Source organism: Schistocerca americana, chromosome 8, assembly GCF_021461395.2.
Source record: "Schistocerca americana isolate TAMUIC-IGC-003095 chromosome 8, iqSchAmer2.1, whole genome shotgun sequence".
NCBI lineage: Eukaryota > Metazoa > Arthropoda > Insecta > Orthoptera > Acrididae > Schistocerca > Schistocerca americana.
Window position 1 is genome coordinate 150650477 of NC_060126.1, and position 19760 is coordinate 150670236.

General features: G+C 43.2%; 1 protein-coding gene and 1 pseudogene across 1 annotated transcript in view; one reads left to right on the plus strand and one right to left on the minus strand.

Moving 5' to 3' along the window:
* Window positions 1-19760, minus strand: part of LOC124545177 (chondroadherin-like protein) — a 186021-nt gene that overhangs the window by 142831 nt on the left and 23430 nt on the right. The gene's annotated exons all lie outside the window — the stretch shown is intronic.
* Window positions 18595-18712, plus strand: LOC124546195 (annotated as a pseudogene).

A 19760-nucleotide genomic window follows, 5' to 3' on the forward strand; every position in this document is an offset into this window, starting at 1 on the left:
AATATTATCTGGGTCTCATAAACAAATAAAGCGAGTTGGGTCACACACGATCGCTGTTTCCGGAATCCATGTTGATTCCTACAGAGTAGATTTTGGTTTTCCAGAAACGACATGATACGCCAGCAAAAAACATGTTCTAAAATTCTATAATAGATCGACGTCAGAGATATAGGTCTATAGTTCTGCGCATCTTCTCGGCGACCCTTCTTGAAGACTGGGACTACCTGTGCTCCTTTCCAATCATTTGGAACCTTCCGTTCCTCTAAAGACTTGTGGTACACGGCTGTTAGAAGGGGGGCAAGCTCTTTCGCGTACTCTGTGTAGAATCGAACGTTTGTTGTCATCTGAGCTTCCATACTCATACACTGATCAGCCAGATCATTTTGACCACCTACCTAATAGACGATATGTCCACCTTTGGCACGGATAACAGCAGTGACGCGTTATCGCATGGAAGCACTGAGGCCTCGGTAGGTCGCTGGAGGGAATTAGCACCACATCTGCACTCACAAGTCACTCACTTCGCGTAAATTGCGTGGAGTGGGCGATGAGTTCTGTCGCCATCACATCCCAGATGTGCTCGATCGGATTCAGATTTGGCGAGCAGGGGGGCCAGCACCTCAATTGGAACTCGCCACTGTGCTCCATAAACCACTCCATCACACTCCTGGCCTTGTAACATAGCGCATCTTGCTGAAAAATGCCACTGCCTTCGGGAAACATGATCTTCATGAAGGGATGTACGTGTTTGGCAGCCAGTGTACGATACTCCTTGGCCGTCGTGGTGTCTTGCACGATCTGCATTGGACTAATGGGCACCCACGTGATCGTTCCCAAGAGCATAATGGAGCTGCCGCCATCTTGTCCCCACCCCACCTTTTACGTATCAAGGACAATGGATTCGTGCCCTCCTATCGACGTAGTGAAGAAGGCATCGGGATTCATCAGACGATGCAACGGTCTGCCACTGCGCCAACGTCTAGTGCCGATGGTCACGTGCCCATTTCAGTCGTATTGTTGATGTTATGCTGTTAACATTGGCATGTGGACAGGTGGAATGTTAAGTGTTCAGATACACTTGTACTCTGCCCAGCATTAAAGGCTGAAGTTAGTTCCGCCACAGTGTAACGCCTACCCTTTTTTACCAGTCTGCCCAGCCTGACAAGTAACATCTGTTATGAGCGCTGGCCGCCCGATCCCACGACGTATGGACTTGTTTTCACCTTGGTTTCGCTGTGTGTTGAAAACACTAATCACAGCAATCCTCGGACACCCGACGAGCTGTGCAGTTTCCGAAATGCTCGTGCCATCATAATGTACACTCAGTCACACTTGCATAGACCGCACTTTTTTCCCAGTCTACACACTGATAGTATATGAACCGTGCTTATGTCTGACTAGCAGTCGTTCCTCGGCAGGTGACGTTGCTATCGCCTGAACGGGTTTACATCGATGGTAGGTCGGTGCTCATAATGTTCTGGCTGATCAGTGTATAAGTCATTATGATGTTGTGTGTATCCTGTCTCCAGTGTTGGTCTCGGGCGCACCATTGTAGGTGTGCCATTCTCTATTGCCGTATCAAAATAAGCCTACACAATAATTGATGTGCTGACAGTACACTGTGCTCCAGATGTCGTCACAGAACCCATTTTGACATTTGTTATGCTGCAAATAAGCCCGTTTCGAGGCTGGAGGTACGTGACATGACTATACCATCCTGCATGAACAATGTCTGTCCCCTCAGGCGCTAGACGTGTGGAGCTACTGAGGTCCTGCGTGGCGTTGGGTACTTGCTCCTATATTCGCATGACAGTTGTGGGATCTCAGTCAACACGTGGAGCAGTACTGTGGAACGATAAACAGTAATCTCGAAAACACTCCATCCTACCACTGTCGACTGCCAACATGTGCTGGTAGATGTTTCTCCGTCTCCCACACGGCATAATATGATTTTCTTGAAAACAACTATCAGTTAAATATGATTTCCGAGTGAGAACCCGCTACATAATATTTTCTCATACCAGGTGTGTCAAAACGAATATCAGAATTTAAAAACTTTGAAGTGTTTCAACTTACAAATATAAAAAATACATGAAATGAAACAACAATTGAGGTTTGTTTGTATACCTGTGTGCATGTCCATGCGCTGTTTGCTGTGTCTTCCGTTAGAAAGCGAGAGTAGAAAAAAATGGTTCAAATGACTCTGAGCACTATGGGACTTAACGTCTGTGGTCATCAGTCCCCTAGAACTTAGAACTACTTAAACCTAACTAACCTAAGGACATCACACACATCCATGCCCGAGGTAGGATTCGAACCTGCGACCGTAGCGGTCACGCGGTTCTAGACTGAAGCGCCTAGAACCGCACGGCCACACCGGCCGGCGAGAGTGGAAAAGATGGCGACCTGTGAACAGAAAGCTTTTTGTGTTTTACAGTTTGCAAGGATTGAATCTGTTGTTACAGCGCAACGCGTGTTTTGTATAAAGTAAAAGATGGCGACCAGTGAACAGAAAGCTTTTTGTGTTTTACAGTTTGCAAGGATTGAATCTGTTGTTACAGCGCAACGCGTGTTTTGTATAAAGTTCCATTGTTAACCTCCAAATGATGATAACATCCATACATGGTATCATCAGTTTGAAGACACCGATTGTTTTAGCGAAGGAAAGAGTACGGCACGACCAGGAGTGACTCAGAAACGCGTTGAATGAGTGAGAGAGTTTTTCACACACAGCCCCAAGAAATCATTTCGGAAGGCTTTCGCGAATTAGCAGTTCCAGTGATGTCTCTGTGGAAACTTTTAAGGAGACAGGACAACGTTCTTATCGTTTGCAGCTGTTGCAATCTCTAAAATCTACGCACTAAGTTTGCAAACGAAATGCATCTGTATGACGACGAAGATATATTGTATCGTGTTCCAAAGTAAACTGTACAGTTGCAATGAGATTCCAATAAACTGAATGTTTCTTGTGCCATATCTCGGTGGAAAATTTATGTGCCTTACTGTAACTGGTGTTTCTTATCTCGATGTGCTAGAACTGTGGCTCTTTTCTGAACTGAAAGAAGCAGAACCACAGAACTTTATTTGGCAGCAAGATGGTGCGCCGCCTCGCTGGCATAACTCAGTACATGATTGGTTAAATGTCGTTGTATCCGACCTCTGGATTGGCCATCAGGGGCTGGATTACGGAGCGTATTCTCGCATGGCCGCCACGTTCACCCGATCTGACGCCGTGCAATTTATAACCTTTGGGGGTACATAGAGGTTCATGTGTAGTTGGCTCCGCTACCAGCGGATTTATCCGACGTAAGAAACACGATTGAAGCAGTTGCTCCAGGCACAGTGATCGAGGTTTGGGAAGAACTCGCCTAGGTCTCGATATGTGCCGTGAGACGAATGGTGCTCACATTGAACACTACAAGAAAAACTGTTTGCGTTGCTCTTACATTTGATGCATTATTTATAATTGTAATTTGAATATAATAAATGCTACAAAGCCTTAAAACCGCGATATTAATTTTGAATTGCCCAGTATACAGATGTTAAATAGCATTACTTCTTCCTACTTCGTGTGATTGCGCAAAAATGTTTATCATTTGCATATCCTAGTGTTGCTTCAAATGGCTCTGAGCACTATGCGACTTAACTTCTGAGGTCATAAGTCGCCTTAGAACTAATTAAACGTAACTAACCTAAGGACATCACACACATCCATGCCCGAGGCAGGATTCGAACCTGCGACCGCAGCGGTCGCTCGGCTCCAGACTGCAGCACCTAGAACCGCACGGCCACTCCGACCGGCCATATCCTAGTGTGTAGTACGCTTCATACCAAGGCGAAGTTCGTTGCATGACGTCTTCGCATTATTAGCACATAGAAAAATAAAGAAAAATTGCAGCAGAGAGAGAGAGAGAGAGAGGGGGAGAGAGAGGGGGAGAGAGAGAGAGAGAGAGAGAGAGAGAGAGAGAGAGAGAGAGATCTAAAATACCTGCAGAAGCTTTGTTGAAATAGAAACCGAAAACGAAGAAGTAAAAGTTATTGCGTGTTGTGGCTGAGTTGTTTCGCAATGTCGCCGATATTTTACATTTTTGTTTACAGAGTGGTTTCTAGACGGATTGTCATGGCGTTTGTTTGCTATGTGAAGAAGCCTCCTGAATCAGTACTTTCACACCTATAGGGCATTTGAAATGACAGGATATTTCTGCTGATATTGTCGCAGGATAAAACCAGACACAGCGACAAATAAGCAGATTTTAGCGCAGTGGAAAAAGAAGTGACTGGGCGCTGAAGAAGAAAGATACCAACCTATCTGCAGAACTGTTCACCTGATATAAACTGCGATAGCGAGACAAAGCATTGTTATCAATTCTTAATATAGAGTTGGTCAATTTCGACGTAGCTCTAACAATCTGTCAAGTTTGTTTATTCCGTAAAGTTAACCTCTTGTAACGAAAAAAGAAATTCGTAGTTTATATTGTAATTAACTTAGGTTTGTAAATTTTAACAGCTGCACGTGAATGGACGTTTCCTTCTGAACATACGGTTCCGAGCTGTTGTTATCTGAATTGGTAAATTTTTTCCCGTCGTCTCCACAGATGCCGGCCGCTGTGGCAGAGCGGTTCTAGGCGCTTCAGTCCGGAACCGCGCTGCTGCCTACGGTCGCAGGTTCGAATCCTGCCTCGAGCATAGATGTGTGTGATGTCCTTATGTTAGATTTAAGTAGTTCTAAGTATAGGGGACTGATGACCTCAGATGTTAAGTCCCATATTGCTTAGAGCCATTCGAACCATTTTCTCCACAGATCTTCCTTAATTGAAGAACTCCACGAAGGCTCGAGAGGTGCTACATGCCAAATGGATAGTAAAAGTAACAGATGTTAAATCTTGTGTGATAAATAATGTCTCATAGAAGCGTGAAATGGGTACACAGTGCGTAATATGCGATAAGTAATAAATTAAGGAAACAGAGTGAAAATAAACAATCTAACACAACGTATAATCTCAAAACTCGGCAGAGAATTTTCACGCAAGAATTTTCGTGATCTGACTTAGCAAGCCCAATGTTCTGTACTTCAAAATGTCCAGTAGAGCACTTACTATACCCTATTTAATTCACGCATGTTATGGAATTGTGTACATTCTTTTATTTAAATGCATTGGCATGTTCTCCGTTACTGTGTTTATAAAGCTACAGTTTGTACGTTAACTCTGCAGCAAAAACGGTGTTGTGTGCATCACTGTTAGCAGCGTGGAGCATTCCTTCTTATCACTGATAAACAAGACGACCAGCCTGACTTACCATTCCGACCGCTACACCTGATCCACAACGGGGGCACTGGACAGTATTTGTCAAGGATGTGCGAGTATCGGTCCGTACAGTACGGTTTAGGTTTCTGCCGTTCCTGCCGGTTAATTTAAGATGCTAACCATAGCGTTGATTGGATTTAGAGCTTTGCTATTAATTGGCATACAGGGTAACGAGACAGTAATGGGACAGTTTATAAATAGTGTTCCAAATAAAGTCTAGCAATGGAAGCACTGAGCACCGAAGTACAGTGAACGATTCGAACTTTATGAAACACATTATTGTGAATAAGATAGAAAGTGGTATAAGGCTATAGAACAGCATGGCCGATATCTTTATCTAATGACTGATAAATATATTGTGGAAGGTGTAAAGCGAAAGTTGCATGTTAATATGACCGCATGTTGGTTTCCACATCCTGCGCCGTTTACAGCTTAATCTAAAATTAATCTGTAATTTACTCAGTCGACTGCCGATAAACGTTGTGATATAATTCCATTATCTGCTGAGATTCACACACAAAATACAATCAGAATGTACATGAGCGATAAGTGACCATCTCCTGCAGCCTGGAATATTTGTTTTGCACATAACCTAAATTTACATTGTACATAGCTAAATTTCGAGTGTGAGGAACATTTCGTTTTGGCAGCAGGACAGTTGTCCTCATAATTTTCTGAACTATTTTGCTGCAACTGAATTGGAATTTTAGCGCGTCTTTGTTGATAAACCGCTTCTGGAATTTCGGAGTGGCCTTGAACAAGTTGTCTTAGTATATAGGATGTTTTCGACACTTCCTGTAAGAAAGGAACCAGAGATTTCGAGCGACCGAGAGCTACGAGTAAGAACTGCGCTAGCTATTCGATAGGATATTCGCAGGTCGACGTCTATTTTCGGCTATGACGCTATGTGCGGCAAAATACGAGTAACTCCCTTCGGCAGTAGAAATCCTTAGAATTCTTATGGGTAAAGGTCTTTAGTTTCGTGGCTGGTTTGACAGAGTCCGCCACGGTCCCTCCCCCCCCTCCTCCCCCCTCCCCCCTCCCCCCCTCTCTCTCTCACTCTCTCTCTCTCTCTCTCTCTCTCTCTCTCTCTCTGTGTGTGTGTGTGTGTGTGTGTGTGTGTGTGTGTGTGTGTGTGTGTGTGAAGCACCTAGACCTACACCAAAAATTCTCAATTACTTGTTGCATGCAGGATGAGTTTTTATTTTGGGGCAACGAAATATCTCAAACTATGCGCCGGATTACAACATGGAAAAATACGTGTTCTGTGCTTTTAAAAATGCTATCCGGCGATACTCCCGTGCCTCACCCCTCAAAGGTTTAGCGGAAAATCAACTCTGAAATTTTAAATAGGAACATTCCATTTTTGTTGTAGACTCGGGTTCTACGTAAAAAAATTGTAACCTTTGTATTTAACACTTTTATCGTTGGGCGATAGATGGTGCTGTAGTCGACAAATAACAAAGTTGAGTTCCAAACCGTTATTATCTCCAGCAAATAACATTGGACCAAAAAAAAGACAGGCAGATGTGTCCAGCAATTATGAAAATAGCATGTTAGAAGTGCGTCCTCTCAACAACGGTGTGCTGGTTTGAGATGTGCTGTCACGAACGCGGTGCTTATTTCACAGTAAGTGCACAAATGTATCGCGGCATGTTTCGATGCACTTATTTATCCGTGCATGAAGTCATTCGAAACATCTGAGAACGCCAGGTGACACCCTGAATCAAGTTACTGCTCAATGTTGGTACTTCATATAAATTTCACTCTCCTGGTAAACCGATAAACAAAAGTTGGTGAACCTATAAACAAAAGTCGGGCGAAGTAAAATCTGGCCGTCTTGCAGGCCAGGACACTGGACCGCTTCTTCCGATCCACCGATGATGGCACACGGAACTTAATACCATTTTGCTACAGACTAATGTGGTGGACATCATCATATTGAAACCACGTTGTTTGTCACAGTTCCAAGGGAAGGTCTTCGAGCAGTACTGGGAGATCATCTTCCAAGTATGTAAAATACGAGTATTTATCATCATTTATGGGGTGATCGATAAAGAATGAACCAATGAGTTTGTCAACCAATTATTCCACGCCAAGCATTCACATTCCGCGGAAGATGTTCATCTTGGCGCAACCAAAGTGTGTTCCCAATGATGCATGTTGTGTCAATCGTACCGTGGTTCGAGATGGTCGACTCGCCAGAGAACAATAGTCGGTCAAAGAAATTGGGGCCTCTCTGTATTTGCTAAAGCTACCACTGGCAATGTGTTACTCGGTTCTGTGAATTATTGCTATGAAGTGCCTGATGGAGGGAAGTGCGAAACGGATGTTGTTTTCCACGTTTCAAAATTCGCTACACGATTCACGATTTACTGCCGAGTTCCAATGTGAGGGTTATGATTCACTGCAGTTAATATCGCAGTTTCATAATTCTCTCCAGTAATTTTTCTTCGATGCTTCCTTTTCCTTGGTTGTACAGCTCCCGTGGAGGAGGACTGTCGAAGAACGCAACAAAAAGAAGCCTGTGATCGCACCCTGTTTGAAAAATGTCAAGCATAAAGGGTTACAGCGTTATTGGCGCTCCTGCCACTTTCTCAAAAGTGTAAACCATTCAAATTTTCTCTTCTATCGTAAATAGCCTGCAGTTTAATTAATAACGTGCTCAGGTTATGAAAGAACGTATTTATGAGGGACGACTTTTGCATGCAACGAAATCAAGTCAAATAATGGACGAACGAATGAATGAATGTTTCAAAACAGCTGCACGGAAAAATCTGCAAAACACAAAGTCATTTGCCACTGAAGTCCGTCTTTGTGTTATTGATCTAATGCATTTTTCTCGAGATGACATCGCTTTGGAAATAAATTGTGCTATTTGTTAATCTCTGCGCCATCTGTCCCGCGACGGCAAAAGTACCCCATACAAAAGTTACGTATTTTGTCTCACAGAATCAGATTTTACAGTAAAAATAAGATGTTGGTATGTAAGATTTCAGAGATGTTCACAGCGCCACACCATGACGCTGGGTCGGCGTTCGTCAACATCTGTATCACGGCATAGCATTTACAAAAACACTGAACACGTATTTCTCCGTTTTTAAACCGATGCGCTGTTTTTGAGATACCTTCTACGACATAAAAATGACGCATCAAGAATGGGACGGATATTGGTAGATATGATGTGCGTGTACAGACAAACAAACGAGTACAATTTCAGAACAACTGGATGATCTATTCAGGAGATAGAGCTTCACAAGTTGATAGTCAGTAATACCACAGTGCAAAACCCGCCATTCTTTCGCTTTCCAGTTTCCTCACTGTCGATAACTCATACAGTACTGCGTTCCAGACACACAGCCTCAAAAAATTTCTATATAAAGGAACAGTCTCAGTTGCAGTGTTATTGTTACAAATGACGTCTAACGCCTTGTTAAGGCTTCATCGGATTTTGTGTAAAGCTATCGTGTGTGTTTCATATCACCTGCTGATATGGCGGTTGGTCAGAACTGATGGTGAATAGAACTATCTAAGTGACATTTCTGGTGGACTAGATCCCCATGGAAATAGTAAAATCGCCAATGTCACCACAGTTGTGAAAAATGGTTTCTGTAAAAATCAGCTTATTATGAAGTGAAATAAGTTTCTCAAGTTAAGACGTATCCTTGGTACTAGCACAATTCTTTTGGCCAGGAACACTTTCTTTCACTGTACAAGTTTCATTGTTGTGTGCTCCTCAATTCCTCCGTCGTGGGTTATTTTCTCGCCTAGGTAACAGATTCCTTCTCTTTACCTATTACCTGGCCCGCAGTTTCGATACGTTTATCGCTAATTCACTTATACTACTCCTCAATACCTTCCACTCTTTTTCGGCTTACCTTCAGTTCATATTCTTTGCTCAGTATACTCTATCTTCCGTTCAACAGGTTCTGTAGTTCTCCCAGACTACACTAACGATCGAAGTGTCCTCAGCGTACTTTATCACTGACATCCTTCTATCCTGTATTTTACACCTACACCTACATTTACATCTATATACATATATACTGCGCAAGCCATCGTACGGTGCGTGGCAGAGGGTACCTTCTACCACTACTAGTCGTTTCCTTTTCTTGTTCTACTCGCAGATAGAGCGAGGGAAAGACGACTGTCTACATGCCCTCCGTATGAGCCCTAATCTCTCGTATCGTACCTTCGTGGTCATTACGCGAAACGTATGTTGGCGGAAGTAGGATCATTCTGCACTCAGCTTCCAATGCCTGTTCTCTAAATTTTCTCAATATTGTTCTTCGTAAAGAATGTCGCCTTCCCTCCAGAGAGTTCCCGAAGCATTTCCGCAATATTTAACGTGTTGTTCGAGCGTATCAGCAACAAATCTAGCAGGCCGCCTCTGAACTGGTTCGATGTCTTCCTTCAATCCGACCAAGTACGGGTCCCAAACACTCGAGCAGTACTAGAGAATAGGTCGCACCAGCGTCTTATATGCTGTCTCCTGTACAGGTGAACCATACTTTCTCAAAATTCTCCCAATAAACCAACGTCGACAATTCACCTTGCCTACCACAGTTGTCACATGCTCGTTCCACGTAATATCGCTTTGCAACGTTACGCCCACTATTTAAACGAACTGGTTGTATCAAACAGGACACTAGTAATACTTGTCTGAACATTACAAGCTTGTCCTTCCTACTCATCAGCATTAACTCACATTTTTCCAGATTTACAGCTAGATGCCTTTCATCACACCAACTGGCAGTTTTGTCTAAGTCGTCTTATAAGTTCCTACAATCACTCAACTTCGACACCTTACCATACAGCACGGCATCATCAGCGAACAACCGCAGGCTGCTGCCCACCCCTGTCCGCCAAATCATTTGTGTATACAGAGAACAACAGCGCTCCTATCACACTTCCTCGGTGCACTCCTGCCGATACCCTTGGCTCTGATGAGTAGTCGCCGTCGAGGGCAACACACTGGTTTCTATTGCTTAAGAAGGCATCGAGCCACTCACATATCTGTGAATTTATTTCATATACTCGTACGTTAAACAGTCTCCAATGGGGCAACGTGTCACATGATTTGCGGAAATCAAGAAATATGGAATCTGCCTGTTGCCCTTCATCCATATTTCGCAGTATATCATGTGATAAAAGGGCAAGCTGAGTTTTGCACAAGCGATGCTTTCTAAAACCATGCCGATTCGTGGACACAAGGTTCTCAGTCTCAACAAAGTATATTCTAACTGCGAATATGTTCAAGGTTTGTGCACCAAACAGAAGTTAGAGATATTGGTCTGTAATGTTGCGACTCCATTCTTTTATCCTCATTATATACTGGAGCCACCTGTGCCTTTTTCTAGTCACTTGGAACATTATGCTGGGCGAGATATACTCGATAAATGCGAGCTAGGTAAGGAGTCATTGCCGTAGAGTAGTCTTTGTAAAATCGAACTGGGATTCCATCCGGACCTGGTGATTTATTTACTTTCAAATCTTTCAGTTCTTTCTCTACGCCAGGGATGCTTATTATTATGTCGTCCATGTGTGATTCCGTACGACGGTCAAATGACGGTATGTTTGTACGATTCTCCTGTGTGAAAGATTTCTTGAACGTGAAATCTAAAACTTCGATTTTCGTTTTGCTGTCTTCAACTGCTACACCAGATCGGTCAACAAGGGACTGAATGGTAGCGTTAGAAGCGCGTAGCTATTTTACATAAGACCACAATTCCCTCAGGTTGTCTGCCAGCTCTTCTGCTAAGGTGCGACTGTGGTAGTTGTATGTTTCGCGCATAGACATTTTCTCAGACGCCCGGATCTCTACTAACCTTCGCGGTCGTTTCAGAGATCGCTTTTGAACCGAGAATGCAACAGCCATTGCCTCCTCAGTGTCCTCCGAATTTCGTTATTAAACCATTGCGGGTCTTTTCCATCTATTATCCACTTACTAGGCATATGACTACGATTTTTCCAGACGTCGGCTTGTACGAGTATGTCGTAGAAGAGCCGTGGCGGGATTGGCGCCAGTAGTATCTCTGACATGAGTACGATCGATTTCCTAGTGCAGAGGTTTGTCTTTGGGCTTGGGCCGGCTTGCTACACCAAGAAGAAATGCAGATGATAAACGGGTATTCCTTGGACAAATATATTTCATTAGAATTGACATGTGATTACATTTTCACGCAATTTGGGTGCATAGATCCTGAGAAATCAGTACTCAGAAGAACCACCTCTGGCCCTAATAACGGCCTTGATACGCCTGGCCATTGAGTCAAACAGAGCTTGGATGGCGTGTAGAGATGCAGCTGCACATGCAGCTTCAACACGATAGCACAGTTCACCGGCGTATTGTGACGAGCCAGTTGCTCGGCCACCATTGACCAGACGTTTTCAATTGGTGAGAGATGCAGAATGTCCTGGCCAGGGCAGCAGTCGAACATTTTCTGCCCCGTACAGGACCTGCAACCTGCGGTCGTGCATTATACTACTGAAATGTAGGGTTTCGCAGAGATCGAATGAAGGGTAGAGCCACGGGTCGTATCACTTCTGAAATGCAACGTCCACTAGTCAAAGTGCCGTCAATGCGAACAAGAGGTGACCGAGACGTGTAACCAATGGCACCCCATACCATCACGCCGGGTGATACGCCAGTATGGCGATGACGAATTCACGCTTCCAATGTGCCTTCACCGCGATGTCACCAAGCACGGATGCGACCATCATGATGCTGTAAACACAACATGGATTCATCCGAAAAATTGACGTTTTGCCATTCGTGCACCCAGGTTCGTCGTTGAGTACACCATCGCAGGCGCTCCTGTCTGTGATGCAGCGTCAAGAGTAACCGCAGCCATGGTCTCCGAGCTGATAGCCCATGCTGCTGCAAACGTAGTCGAACTGTTCGTGCAGATGGTTGTTGTCTTGCAAACGTCCCCGTCTGTTGAGTCGGGGATCGAGACGTGGCTGCACGATCTGTTACAGCCATGCGGATAAGATGCCTGTCATCTCGACTGCCAGTGATACGAGGCCGTTGGAATCCAGCACGGTGTTGCGTATTACCCTCCTAAACCCACCGATTCTATATTCTGCTGACAGTCATTGGATCTCGACTAACGCGAACATCAATGTCGCGATACAATAAACCGCAATCGTGACAGGCTACAATCTGACCTTTATCAAAGTCGGAAACGTGATGTTACGCATTTCTCCTCCTTACCCGAGGCATCACAACAATGTTTCCTCAGGCAACGCCGGTCAACTGCTGTTTGTGTATGAGAAGTCGATTGGGAACTTTCCTCACGTCATCACGTTGTAGGTGTCGCCACCGGCGCCAACCTTGTGTGAATGCTCTGTAACGCTAATCATTTGCATATCCCAGCATCTTCTTCCTATCGGTTAAATTTCGCGTGTGTAGCACGTCATCTTCGTGGTGTAGCAATTTCAATGGTCAGTAGTGTATAATGAAGTGCCGACCGCGTGTAGGGAGAGAGGGGACAACGCTGTGAGAACGGAAGGCGGCGGTGAGACGAGTCGGCGATTGGCGGGCGGACAGAAGCGAAGACGGCATGCCTGAGGCCGGGCAGCGGTTGTCACGTGGTTGTACTGGAGGCGGCCGGAGTTGGCCGGCGCTGTGCATTCTCCGGCAACCTCGTGAGCCGTGGATGTGCCCGCATCCTTGGAGGTACACGCTGCCAAGGTCTTGCGAAGTGATGGTCTGGCATCTTCGCAAAATCGATCCAGCATCAAGACACCCAGTTAAGTACGCTAGTTACTAAGAGCGCTTTGTTAACTGTGATTGTGATCGCTCTTGGTACAGTAAGACGTTGCAAGACGTGTGATGTTATGCTTGTTGCTTTTAATTTGAGGCCTCCTACTAAGTGTGTGCTCCGCTTCCGCATAATACTGATGTATTTGCAGTTGTGTGTCATTAAGTTCAAGTGAGTGCCGGTTCTCCTTAGCTAGTTCATTTTCCACTCCTAGAGTTTGTTTATCAAGTACTGCTTCAATTAAAGGAAGCACTTCCTAGTCAAATTAGTTGTTGTTTAGCCTCGATTTTACAGAGTTCATTTACTGGTCAATCTTAAATGTTAAGGTTAAGAAAGGTTTCTCTGCTTTCTGTTGTCGGGTGTGGGCTGTGTTTCAGTGAGCTGAGGCAGCGGGCAACTGAAGCGCAGGGCTTCTTTTAGATTACAAGTTTGGCTTACGGGCTGTGGACTTCTGACTTCTCCTGAGCTCGTGTGTTCCTCTTCGGTAGCGTTTGCTTGGTTCACATTTTGGTGGCCTACTCGACGTGAGGTTGCAAACGGAGCCACGTCCTCGTTCGAAGTTAAGTATTACTTCTCTCAGTCGGTTCCACCGTTCGTGGTTAAACTTCGGCGTTCCAAGCTTGGACCTTGCTTCTGTTGTTACACATTTATCATTGTACGAAGTTGTAACTTTCTATGCCCTAAATCTCCATCCTACAAGTCAACGGGCATTTGAATAATTTCGGGATCGCTCTGTAAGATTGACCAAGCTATAAACATGTTTTAAGTATTCGCGTTAAAGCTAAGCTGTGTGTCAAACGTTATTTTGCATGTAATGTAAGGTTTTAATTGAAAGGGTCTTAAATAATGTGTCTCAACTAGAACTGTTTGTTAAAGTTATGGTTAAATTCAGCCTCAGTGGCTTCTGTCTATTTTGGTGGGAAATCGTGGGCTACATGTAATGTTAATTGAAAGGGTCCTAAATAATGTCTTAACTAGGAGAGGTTGTTAAAGTTATTTATTAACTTGCTCATGATTCATGTAATGAATGTCTCTTAAATAATCTTGCCCGAGTGGCACTTGTCAGATTTTAGGTGAGATTGTTTTGGTTAATTAATAAATCCATTGGAATTGAAATGTTCACTTCATTGGGTCAGCCCTTCCACCCCCTTTACATTAAACGTTAAACAAAACAGACTCCGTACCAATAGAATTCTGCTACAAATAGATGTCTGATAATTCTTTCATGGTAGCCTGTGAAGAATAGTACCATACCAGTAAAACCCTGATACTTGAAATAATGGCACACCTATGTATAAAACGGCTTCAAACGTCTGATTACTTAACAAATGAATCAGCATGTTTATTATTTGCCTTTAAGCATGTAAGCGACAAAGGTTTATGTTCCGGCGTAAAGTCAAGCGCCAACACGCCGCTCGGGAACGTTAGAGCAGAGCCGGCCGTGAAGAAGACGTCAGCCTATGGCACGCGGACTGACCACTCTCCAGGACGACAACGCGACAGCAGCGCCCTCTACGCGCAGAGAATAGAAATGCTGCACACAATGGCCGCAACGAGTTGTACGAGCTCTACAGAAACGCAAAGACCAGCGACCTGGATAGGAGCATCCACTGTATTACTTCACTTCTATAGGAATTGTATATGCTGAAGAGATTTCTTCAGTGCTGTTTTTCTGGGGGAACGCTGGGGGATGCGTACCCCTAAACTTTTTCGTCGACAAAGTAATTTTTTACGATGTTGAGAACTTGGAAGAGTGCCAAAGATTTATTTCATTGACGTACATTTTTTATTTCATTTTTTCGAATTGGTAATTGCGAACGATACCAGTGCAGTTTTTGGTGGGAAAATCGATGTCATTGACTGTTTCAAGCACTTCGAAGCTGCGGCAAGCGTTCTCGATAACTGAATCGCTGGCAGCTAGTTCAACAACCATGTAGTGCCCTCACTAGTGGTCAATGGTAGTGCTAAACGGATATGCATACGCTCAAATCGCATGCTTCATTTGAGGTGATGTGAACTGAAGTGTTCGATACCACATTCTCTTGTATGTTTGTGTATGCTTCGGTATCGCCTGCTTCATTTGAGCAGTCAACTGAAGAGCCCGATACTTTTTTTTTTTTAGTTAGACATGTTGATGACGTCATGGCTAAAAGCAGACGGGTGGTATCCCATGCTTCAGTTAAAACTAATTTTCGCTGCATTGTATCCCATTTCGGAGTACCCTCAAACTTTTTTTTAGAAAAAAAGCACTGAATTTCTTATTTGCATGTCGCCCTTTCGTTGCGACACTTCTATGTTAATACTATTTGCTTGAATTGTTGTCTAGCGATCCTAGAAGGCAGGTATCCTAGGCACCCCATATTTGACGAGTAGGCAGTTTAGAAACGGTTTGAAATTATGCTTAGTTTGTTGGAAGTCGCTAAGTAGATGAAACTAAATTGGGTAACTTGTGAGCCATTTTAAGCAAAAGCTAGGATTTCACGTATCTGACTGTTTATGGCGTCATATCTTCTGGCTTACGTGTCGTACAGTGATGCAATTTTGCAGGGATCTTCAGTGATATGTGTAGCTCCTGTCTGAAAAGTGTGTTGCGGCTAGAGTTGGTAGTAAAGAGGTAATAAATTAAAACGTCGTGCCTGATAATAATGGTTGACTGCATGAACTGTAAAAATGTAGTCCGCGATATACTATTTTCTTTTCACTATTTAGTGGGGGTTATCAGCGAGAAAAAGTATCGTGATGGTTCATGTGTAAACTTTGTTGAAAGTCACTGTGTGCTCTTACTGACAAATACTGAATGAATGTAGTCCGTGTATTTTCTCGCCGTCACTTACGCTGCCTCAAGACAAAGTTTCTAACTCTAATACGTGTTTTATTGTGTTAAACTTTTAAAATGAGTTTGTATCTCTTAATGGGTAGACTACGATGGCATTTTGAGCTTTTAAGTTCGGTCAATAACTACACGAAATACTGAAAATCAGATTTTTGTTGCCTCTACGCTGCACCTGGTACCGGGTTCCGCGATAGCTTTTTGGTAATGTAGATAGTTCTTAGGGGAGCAGTTCTGCGTTGTGAAAATGTTTGTCCTAAGTACAACATGTTTTTGTTAAGGCATCACGTATATAAATCACACATACCAATGCATCCAATATTTATCTACGAACAGGATCTAATTGTGCGCGAATACAAATTTGTCACGTTTTACGTTCCAAACTATTTGCGGGTTTGATAGCAACTGATCCTTTATCGGCGCTCACTAAGCAAACAGATCTCAGAGGTTATCTCGAAAGCGCGCTGCACAGATATTCGACCGGGATGCCGAACTACAGCTGTTGGCGCAATTCAGTGGTGAGTCACTTTCGCAGAACTTGTGGTGTTTCCAGTCGAACAGTTATATTCATCTTTTATTAACAAGAACGGCTAGTTGCAAACAGTCAAGAATAGTGCAATGCTATGGAAACCGACTCACATTTGTTTAGTTAGTGCAATAGAAACAATATTTGCAATGGTAATATTCCGACAGCTGAGTAACAGAAAAAAGAGGAAAAAAGTCATTTTTTGATTAGTTATCCTCTCTCACTTATCTGACTAAACGATAGCGGAGTTCTCGTTGTCGCTGGATCGTTACACTATTGTAACGCTAACCATAATTGGAACACTGGACTCGCATTCGGAAAGACCTGGTCTCAAAACCCCGTTGGGCCATAACCTTGTCTTTGACGAGACGTAAACCTTAATCTTCCTTCTATCTAACATACACTTCTTTTTATAAAGCGCTTACCTCTTGCAAATGTATTAGTACGTTAGGACCGGAACGTTGCCATAGCCATAATAAAGCGTCACGAGCTACGTTTATAGGCATAAATTTAACAAGCAATGAGATTGTCGTTAACCCCGTCAAGAAAATTACAGATAAATGTAATTCAGCTAAATAACCAAAGTAAAGAATGTCATCTGTTTTGCTGTCCATGACTGAGAAATTCGGTCCACAGAAAATAAAGAATATTTAGTTTAGTCTTTTTGATATTTCGATGACTAGATTCGCCATGACATGGAACGTCTCAGAAGGTTTACAAATAAGCTACGTATGCTCTGTGAAAACATGAGCACTTGCTGGTAATTTCTATAATAAAGTTTGATAAATGTTATCCAACCACATACAGATTAGAAATTCATCCATCGAATAGAAGAAGTTGTCAAGTAACTAAGGTTTCAATTTATTTTTAAAGATTTTGTCGTGTACCCGCACCTTTAATTCTAAATGGAAGTGGTTAAACATTTTTATCGCTGCATAGTTTGCCGTTTCTGTGAAAGTGTAAGATTAAGTTATGGATAACGGGGGCTACCTTTATTCATAGTGTTCGATGCATTAATGTTCCTCTTATTTTTAAATAAGGTCTGATTCTTCACAGAAAACTTCAGAAGAAAGTAAATGTTTTGCGAGGATGTTGTTAGTATGTCAGTTCATTCTTTTGAGTTGTTGCCTTCATGAACTCTGAGGATGGACACGAGACGTTATTTTTATTTCACGTTTCAGTGCAATGAATACTTTGTGCCTATGTGTGCAATTGCCTCAGAAAATTATTCCATGTGACATCAAAGTAAACTAATGTAGTAATATTGAACATCAGCAATAACATGTACAGCAAATGTTGCGCTGAATGAAGCGTTTCAGAAACTCTGTAATATGTAATTTCAGGTTCAAGTTCTGATGAATATGGACACCCAGGAATTTTGAACTATCCGTTTTACATATTTCCTTTCCGCTGTGCTGTGGTGTTATTGACGATGATGTAAACATTTCATGTATTGCTCCACCTGTTGTTGCAGCACTATGGAGCGATATTTCTGCTTTATCGGTGCAAGAGAAGTCACTAAGCTGTAGCCAGGACAGGGGTGGTCTCAGGATTGAGCCCTACTGAACACTAGTAGCAGTTTATATTCAGTCAGAAGAAGATTCGTCTCGACTGTTACACGAACTGTGTAACATCCTCTTCGCTTCCTTTCAGTTCAGTATGAAGTGAATCACTTACACTCATTGTACCCCGAAAGCCCTAAACGTAAAGCCTCTCCAGAAGAATGTTACGATTTGCACTGTCAGATGCCTTTGAGAAATGTTGCAGTACATAAAATCTTGTCATTCATTTACTATAACTCAGTGAAACTGTAGATGGCATGCTCAAATAAATGAAGATTGAATACGAGTAACACAAATTGACTTGGATCGGCAGTGCTGTGAAATAAAATAAAAGCAGGTGGTCCGCAAGAAGTTAAGGAATGTGTCGAAAGTATCTATCTTGCTTTAACACCAAAAATCGCACACATGGGGAAATGTTAGCTTGTTGTGTGATACCAATGAACAGAAATGGCACAGAAGGAAAACCGCGAAGAGAGAATGTGTTTAACATACATCTTACAACACGTTCAGGGACACTTATTACTTGTGCGTGAGCATCAGTTGCGTTCTGAATTCGAGAATTTATACTCGAAATGAAGAAATTCTCATATCATAGCACAATAAAGGCAACGGCCTTTCCGCGGTGGATACACCGGTTCCCGTCAGACCACCAAAGTTAAGCGTTGTCGGGCGTGGCCGGCACTTGGATGGGTGACCATCCAGGCCACCATGCGCTGTTGCCATTTTTCGGGGTGCACTCAGCCTTGTGATGCCAATTGAAGAGCTACTCGACCGAATAGTAGCGGCTCCGGTCGAAGAAAACCACCGTAACGACCGTGAGAGTGGTGTGCAGACCACACACCCCTCCTATCTGCATCCTTATGAGGATGACACGGCGGTCGGATGGCCCCGATGGGCCACTTGTGGCCTGAAGACGGAGTGCTCTCATAATACAAAAAAGGCGAATATGTCCTGGGCAGAGTTAGGAATGTAAAAGAAGGGAAGCAGCTTTCCGACTTATCCAGCAGCTTCAAAGACATTTAAATTAAAACGTCTTGACATGTTCGCTCTTTTTTACTTTTTAGTATTAGTAACCCTGTCATGTAATATAACGCATCGTGTCAACTCATCGAACACGGCCTTTGTCGTGTTTTGCAATACCATACGTGTCATTAAAGTTTAGGATCCATGCATACCCACTCTGGGATACTTCTTACCACAGATGCATCCCCACTCTCGGATACATTTAGTTATAGGCGCGTCTCATTCTCTAGAAGCACTTAATTTGTGTCTATTTATTAGACCTCTCACCGTATACGTAACAGGGGGTGGGTTTTGGGGAGAAATGGTCACTGTGGGGAAAGAATCAACCTCGTCCAGAAATCAAAAGTTGTTTTGGCGTCCTCCTAGTAACATATCCACCCCCAGAAATTTTATCATCCTAGGAAAAGCTTTTTTATCTATTACATGTATGCTCTTCAAACGTACCATATTACATATATTGTTTACTATGCCTGGTGAATCTTCTGGATTTTAGGCACAGGATCAAGGATGTTAGCGTATACACTACAAGATGCAGGTGTGTCAACACCTTGCAGCTAAGAGAGCTCATTGCACTAGGGAAGTGGGGTTATCGCGTAAAAAAGCTCTAGTATGTCATGATGTTTCAATTTAAATCTCTTTGAAGCTGCCAGATAAGTCGGAAAGTTTCTCCCCTTCTGTTACATCCCTTACTCTGCCTAGGACTTACTCGCCTTTTTTTTGCGCTGTGATAGGAACATTTTTTATTCC